Below are 8,234 nucleotides of genomic sequence, written 5' to 3' on the forward strand. Positions count from 1 at the left end.
AATATAAGCAGCCCAGCCTCTGACCATATTCAATTCACTCATCCAGCCAGTTATTCAATGAGAATGTATTGATTCTCTACATTGTGTCAGGCACTGTTCTAGGCACTGGAGATACAGTTGTGAACAAAACTGACAAAAACTTCCACTCTTACCAAACAGAGTGTAAAAACATAAACAAATATAAGCTAATTTCAGATATTAATAATTACTATGAAGGAAAAAATAGGTTGGATAAAGGTGGAAGAGGGGGCTGGTCCTTTAGATAAATTTGTCTAGAGAGGTATTATTGAACTGAAGCCTAACTGATGTGAGGGGTGCTATGGTCTGAATGTGTCCCCCCAAAATTCATATAAATTCTTGCCCCCAAAGGTTAGTAGGTGGGGTCTTTGGGTGATTATATCATGAAGCTGGAGCCTTCAAGAATGGAATTAATGTTCTAATAAAAAAGACTCCATAGCCCTAACCAGTTTGGCTCAGTGGATAGAGCGTCAGCCTGCGGACTGAAGGGTCCCAGGTTCAATTCCAGTCAAGGGCATGTACCTTGGTTGCGGGCACATCCCCAGTGGGGGTGTGCAAGAGGCAACTAATCGATGTTTCTCTCTCATCGATGTTCCTAACTTTCTATCCCTCTCCCTTCCTCTCTGTAAATAATTAATAGAATATATTTTTTAAAAAGAGACTCCACAAAGATCTCCAAGCCCTCCACCTTTTGAGGACACAGAAGTCTGTGACCTGGAAGAGGGATCTCACCCAACCATGCTATGACTTCCAGCCTATAGAACTGTTTCTGTTGTTTACAGGGCACCCAGTCTGTATTATTTTGTTGTAGCAGCCTGAACAGGCTAAGGGGGCAAACCGTGGCAATATGGGGTGGAGGTGATGGAGAGAATACAGGAACAGCAAGTGCAAAGATGAGATGAGCTTGCTTCAATCAGGAAACAGCAAGAAGTTAATGTGATGGAAGCAGAGCAAGAACGAAGAGAAATGGCAGAGGTGGCACCTCAGAAGCTGAGAGGATCCAGATCATGGAAGATTTGTGGGTCCCATTTACTGAGGAGAAGCCTGGGGGAAGGGCAGTTGTGTTTTGGATTTATTAAGTCGGATTACAATCTGGAACTCAGGAGAGAGCTTGGGCAGAGATATAAAGTTGACAGTCATAAGCATATATGTGGTATTTAAAGTCATGTGGCTGGAATGGACCAACTAGGTAATGAATACTCAGGACAAGAGAATAGATACAAGGACTGAGCCCCAACATCTGGAGCTCAGGAAGAGATTAGGGGGACACAGATAAGGAGCAGTAACTGAGGTAGGAGGACTTGGGGCAAAGCTATTGGGATCCAAGAAAAGAATGTGAAGCAAGTAGAAGAGAATTGGAAGGGAATATGTGTAACTTTATAACCAAGAATTATGGCAGACCCCCACCTTTAACCTCATGTTCAAAGTTAACATCACCAACCATTGATCACCCTGAATCTGGCGGCTCCTGCTATCATACACTGAGAACAGAACACTTCTGTGATTTTTCTGCCAAAAACTTATAATCTGAATTTAATCATGAAAAAATCATATAGACCCAAATTGAGGGAGAGTTTAAAAAATGAATGGCTTGTGTTCATAAAATATGTCAATGGCTTAAAAGACAAATAAAGGTTGAGAAATAGTTCAAGATTAAAGGAGACTAAATAGATATGAAAACTAATGCTGCGAATGATCTTGAAGTGGATACTAAACCAGAAAAAAATTTGCTTTAATGAACATTATTGGCACAACTGGTAAAATTTTAAAATTAACTGAGAACTAAATAATGATACTCTATCAACATTAAACTTCCTGATTTTGATAATAGTACTGTCATTATATTTAAAAGTGTCCTTGTTCTTAAGAAATACATACTAAATTGAGAGGTAATGGGGCATCAGGTCTATAGCTTTACTCTCAAATGGTTCAGAGAGAAATAGAGGAAAGAGAGAATTAGATAAAGTATGACAAAATATTAACAATTTGTGAATCAGAGGAAAGTGTACCTAAAAGTTTCTTGTCTTATTCTTGCAACTTTTCATTAAGTTTGAAATTATATCAAAATCAAAAGTTCACAAAAAATTTTTAAGTAGCTTAACTGCATCACATAACAAAATTCAATAATATTTAGAGGAACACAAAAATATCTATCACCCAACAATGTAAAACTCACAATGCCTGGCATGCAATCAAAAATTACCAGGCATGCCCTAGCCGGTTTGGCTCAGTGAATAGAGCGTCGGCCTACAGACTGAAGGGTCCCAGGTTCGATTCTGGTCAAGGGCATGTACCTTGGTTGCGGGCACATCCCCAGTAGGGGGTGTGCAGGAGGCAGCTGATCGATGTTTCTCTCTCATCGATGTTTCTAACTCTCTATCCCTTTCCCTTCCTTTCTGTAAAATATCAATAAAATATATATTTTTTTTAAAAATTACACCAGGCATGCGTGTGTGTAAAGGTCTGTTATTTATGTCAGCCATGTGCCAGGAACATTTCTAACATGATTCATTCACTTTTATAACCAATTCTGAGTTCTGACACTGGGGTAGACACTGAATTTTAGGCTGGTATGTAAAGTATTACTAGTATGTCCATTTTACCTATGAAGAAACTGAGGTACAAAGATATTCAGTAACCCACTCAATGTCACACAGCTTTTAGGTAGTAGAAACTGAATTTTATCCCCAAACTACTAAGCATACTCTTTCTATATGTCACACTGAAGGAAAAAGCAAAAGACTATAATTGGGCCCTGGCAGGGGAGCTCAGTTACCAATACACCAAGGTTGTGGGTTCAATCCCTGGCCAGACCACATACAAGAATCAGCCAATAGCCCTGGCCAGTGTGACTCAGTTGGTTGGAGTGTTGTCCTATAAACTGAAAATCTTAATTAAACAACAAATCAATGTTTCTTTCTTTCTCTCTCTTTCTCCAATAAACTGAAAATTTTTAATTAAACAACAAATCGATGTTTCTTTCTCTCTCTCTCTCTCTCTCTCTCTCTCTCATCAATTTTTTAAAAAGAATATAATTTGGAAACAGGTATAAAATAATCTAACCCCATAAGACCCTAATTTTTTCCAAATAGAAGCTTTCAGAATTGTATTGTACTGACTGCCATTTTTTAATGTTTTGTTTTTAATAAATTGACTTTTTATCAATAGTCTGGGTTTAATTCACATTAACAATCAGTTTTTGACAAAAATGTTTAAGTTTATAAATAGGATACTCTCAATACTGATGATTCCGTGTTAAGAAAGACTGCACATGTTCTGTTTTCAGAAGGATTTTGATTACCCAAGAGGATGCATTCAAAACTCAACAAATGTTCATGTAAGATTTGTATGTTTCATCATATGTAAATTTTACCTCAAAAAATTGTAAACTGGGAAAAATTCATCTACACGTCCGCACAAAATATAACACAGGAAAGAGAAAGTCATCAGTCACCAGGGAATGGGATTGCCCTGTCACCAGGGAGGAGCTGGCGGATGGAGCCCGGAACCCAGACAGCATAACAGGGAGAAGTCTGCATGTGTGTCCCGGATGCTGGTAGCAGGCAAGCATGGCGGTGGGGGGATGAGCTAGCTCTCTTCTGATTGCTACTGTTTTCTCCAAAACGTAAGAAATGGGGTCATCAACAGAGTGAGGTGGGAAGAAAGGGTCTTGAAAGTCGGAGGGGGGCAGAGTTATGGTTCAAGGAGAGGCCAATTGGAGATGAGGAGGGTTCGGCTGCCCTTGGTGTATTTCAGTTCCTTCCATTACACCAGAGCTTCCCAACGGGGTTGACTTTGCCACAAGGGCACACTGGAGAGTGCCTGGACTCATTGGTTGTCACAGCTGGGAGGGGAGCTGCTACTGGCATCGAGTGGGTAGAGACCAGAGAGACTGCTAAGCACCCTGCCACACACAGGACAGCCCCACACCAAGCATTACCCAGCCCGAACATCAGTGGTGCCGAGGTGGAGAAGCCGATAATACATTCCTCTCTACCCCAAGTTCCCTCTGTACCCGGAAAGCAAGTCAGACCTCAAGAAGACCTCGAGCCCCTTAAAGCTTCCCTTCCCATGAATCTCAGGTTGCCCCATGAGGCAGTCCCCATCAAGCCCCTCTCAACCCAGTTCTAGGGTCAGAGGAAAGTAAGGTATGGGTTGGAGTGAGTCCAGTACTGCCCCGCCCCAGGAAGGGTAGATGCTAAGGGAAACCAGAGCTACCTAATCTCTTAATTAAGCCTTCACGCCTCGGCCAGGACCTGCCCTTAACCGGCTTTTCTGGGACTTCAACAAGAAGGGGCCCCCCTCTCTCTCACCATGTGCCTGGGACCCAGGGTGTCAAATTCCCCAAGATCTACCAGCACTTCCTCCTCCACCCCCATGGGGATGGTAAACCGACCTGGGGAAGCGGGGTGGTTCCAGGTACTTTCACCACAAGCATCTTTGCCACAGAATTTTTGCTGCCAATGTTCTTACCACATAATAACTGGCTGTAAGGCAATGTTGCCATAAGTTCACAGCAAATAATAAAGGGACATTAATAATGACATAAGGAAACATGAGAAATGAACAACAAAATGCTGAGGCTTTATTGAGAAATGCAAAATATTTTATTACATTTAAAAAGCATGTGTGCTGCACTGGCTTGGGTGGTTCAGCTGGTTGGAGTGTTGTCCCGTGCACCAAAACGTTGCCAGTTGATTCCTGGTCAGGGCATATGCCGGGTTGCAGGCTCAGTACAAGAGGCAGCCTATCCATGTTTCTCTCTCTCCCTCTTCCTTCCTCTTTCTCTAAAATCAATCTTTCCCACTGCAGTCTCACTGGTGGAAGAGAAAGAGAGAGAGAGAGAGAGCACATAGAGAACTCGAGACAAAATAGAGAGTGAAAGACAAAGAGGGAGAGAGAGACATAAGGAGAGACAAAAAGGCATAAAGAGAGGCAGTGATTGGAAAGGCAGAAGCAAAGGGAGACATATACAATTTCAGAGACAAACTGAAAGAACCAGAGTAGTAGGAAGAGCTGTGGAAATAGGCCCTGGGGAATGAGAAAGTCCTGCTCAAGACAGAAAGGGACTTGCCCCAGGTCATATAGACAGTCAGGAAAACAACCAAGTGCTCCAAACAGGCCCATATCCCTGGCCTATCAGTTTGCCACAGCCACACAAACCCATCTCCCAAACCCAGACTCAGGGCCTGGAATAGCAAAAGTGTAAAAGCCTTTGCCCCGCTCCAGAGCCAATGACCACCACTGACCACAGTGAGAAGAGCTGAGGTCAGCCTGCTGGCCGGACTGGTCCAGGAGGGCAAAAGTGGCTCCCAAGGGCAGCATTCCAGCTGTGAGCCCAAGGAGTACACACAGGTAAAGCGGGAAGATGGGAGGGGGTTAAAAGTCACTGGGAGAGCCCTAATCGGTTTGGCTCAGTGGATAGAGTGTCAGCCTGCGGACTCAAGGGTCCCAGGTTCGATTCCAGTCAAGGGCATGTACCTTGGTTGCGGGCACATCCCCAGTAGGGAGTGTGCAGGAGGCAGCTGATTGATGTTTCTCTGTCATTGATGTTTCTAACTCTCTATCCTTCTCCCTTCCTCTCTGAAAGAGAACAATAAAATATATGTTTTTAAAGTCACTGGGAAAACAAAGGAGGAGGGGTAAAAGGGGTGAACGGCGATGATTTAAAAGCAGCCCCTAAAATGAAAAACAAAAATCACATGAGTATGTCAATACTCAGTAGGGGGCGTGCAGGAGGCAGCCCACCCAGGTCGAAAAAGCAATCGACAAAGTCCAGCAATTGGCCCTGCCTGGCCCCGCCCCTTCTCATCTGACCCCGCCCCCACGTTACACGGCTCGGCCTAGCCACGCCCATGCCCACTCCCGGGTGGAGTCTCCGCTAACACACAGTCCTCGCCCCGACTCCGCCTCTGCAGAACCTAATTGCCCCTCAAGACCCCGCCCCTGCCCACCTGGCACCCTGACCCTCACTCGCACACACCCTGCTACTCCTCCAAACCCCTCCAACTCTGCCCCATCCCCAGTGGTACATCTTTCCGAGCCTCCTGGACAGGTGCCCCGCACGCACGCACCGACGCCTTTTCCAGAACTTGAGGCGCATGAAGGACTTCATCCCCCGCAGCGTCCGCGACCACCAGGCTTCCCTCGACCCCAGCTCTCCCCGAGACTTCATTGATTGCTTCCTCACCAAGATAGCGGGGTAAGCCCTGCCTGGAAGTCCCACCTCGGGTCTGACCGGCTGCCTTTGTCTCAAACCAACAAGGATCTCCGCTGAGCGGCTTTAGTATGATCTCCCCACACGGGGAAGCCGAGCTGGAGCCCGGAGCCATTCGGTGCCACTGACCATTAATAGCTAATCATTAAGGATCTGTTGATTGTGAGCCCCGACCTCCCGCGCACCCCAGATCCCCCGAGGAAAGGAAGTTAGACAGAGGAGTGACTGAGCTAGCACCCACAGCAGTGACATAGATCTGGGGGGAATGGGGCGCACAGGCTCGGCGCCCGCAGTCCTGGCTTATATCCCCACCCCTTTCCCCCAACAGAGAAGCAGCGCCCGCTGAGCCATTGCCACATGGACACCCTGCTGATGGCCACCCATACCGTCTCTTTGGCGACACCGAGGCCGTGGGCGCCACACTGTGTACGCCCTCCTCGCGTTCCTGAAGTGCCCAGAAGTGCAAGGTGCGGGCGCCAACCCTCTCCTGGAAACCCAACCCCATTAAGCCCCCGCCCCGCCCAGTATGACTGATAGTCCGAACCTCCCTCAACCAAACCCCCAAACCCCCAAACCCAGACGCAAGCTGATCCCCAGAGTCCGGGCCCCGAGCCTCAGCCAAAGAGCCTCCCGGAAACCATGACCTCCCACACAGTCTGGCCTGGCCACACGGCACTGTCCGCGACCCCTTCTGCCCAAACACAGCCTCTCAGTCCATCCCGGGACCCTGGCCTCCAGGACAGAAACCGCCAGGGTACTTGCCGTCTGCCCCACCCCTAGTCTCTCAGCGCCCGCCCAGTCGACCCGCGCGATCCACACTCCAGCGGGCCTGGTCCTTGAAGCCCCGCCATGAATTCCATCAGGGTCCGGGCCAAGCAGTCCGAAGCCCCTTCCGCACCAACCCTTGCACGAATCAAACTCTCGCCCTCACCGCCCTCTCTAAACGCAACCCCTCGTCCCGACCCGAGGTTCTGGCTAACCCTCACCAGCACCCCTGCAGCAGCACCCGGGCTGGGAAGCGTTGACTGGAACACACACACACACACACACACACCTCTTCCCAACCCAGTAAGTAGAGCCCGCTCCCCCCTCCCTCGCCAGTCGCGCACTAGAGACCTACCGAGTGGTCGGAAGCGATTGGCTGCGGGCTCTGGGGGACCGAATAGCCACGCCTTACACAGATGCGGTAATCCGCGAGGTGCAGCAATTCGCAGGGTCATCCCTATGAACTTGTCGCACCCAGCATTCAGGACACGACATTTCGCGGCTTCCTGTTACCCAAAGTGCTCTGGGCACCTGACAGATGACACCTGATAGCCTAAAAAGAGGCATCCCAGGCTCTTGCAACCGGCATCCGGCATCCGGGGCTCTGGCAAGAAGGATCCCAGGCCCTAGCAATCTACCCCCCAGACCTTAACAACAAGCTCAGCTATCCCTAGCAACAGACCTCTGAGGGCCTTCAATCCAGAACCTCAGCCCCTGTCCAGGACCCCACCCCTCACCATAGTGGACTGGACCTGGTCGGAAACCACAGACCTCATCTCCATAACAGGGCCTGAGACTTCATCTTAGGGATCCCCTGTGCTTAAAAACTGTTCTCAGAGACTCACTTCCTCCCCAGAAACCCCAAATCTGTTCCCACAAGGAAGGGTATTCCACATCCCTGCTTCAGACCCTAGCAAGTTTCCAGCATCCATCATTGGGAACCCCCGACACCCTGATGGAGTCCTATGCTGCACACACCTCCTCACCAAGCTCCCAGGACCCCCAGCCCTGCAGAGTGGAAATCCCAGTTGGGCAACCTACCAGCCCTTCTGCACACTGATTCTGCCTCCCACGCCGAGCACAGGCATCATCCCCCTCCTTCACACAGTCCTCTATGGCCTCAGCCAGTTCCCGACCCCCCAAGAATTCAACCCTGATTTTTTTTTATTTTTTTTTATTTTTTATTTTTTTTTGCCAATAAGTCAAGAAAAAGCCCTGCCTTCATGACCTTTTC

At 47.9% G+C, this 8,234-nt stretch overlaps 1 pseudogene; it reads left to right on the forward strand.

The window, feature by feature from the left end:
* Positions 1-5,984: 5,984 nt before the first annotated feature.
* The window catches only part of LOC107182378, an 8,660-nt pseudogene continuing 6,410 nt past the window's right edge, over positions 5,985-8,234 (forward strand).

This window comes from Myotis davidii, unplaced genomic scaffold, assembly GCF_000327345.1.
Source record: "Myotis davidii unplaced genomic scaffold, ASM32734v1 scaffold736, whole genome shotgun sequence".
Classification (NCBI taxonomy): domain Eukaryota; kingdom Metazoa; phylum Chordata; class Mammalia; order Chiroptera; family Vespertilionidae; genus Myotis; species Myotis davidii.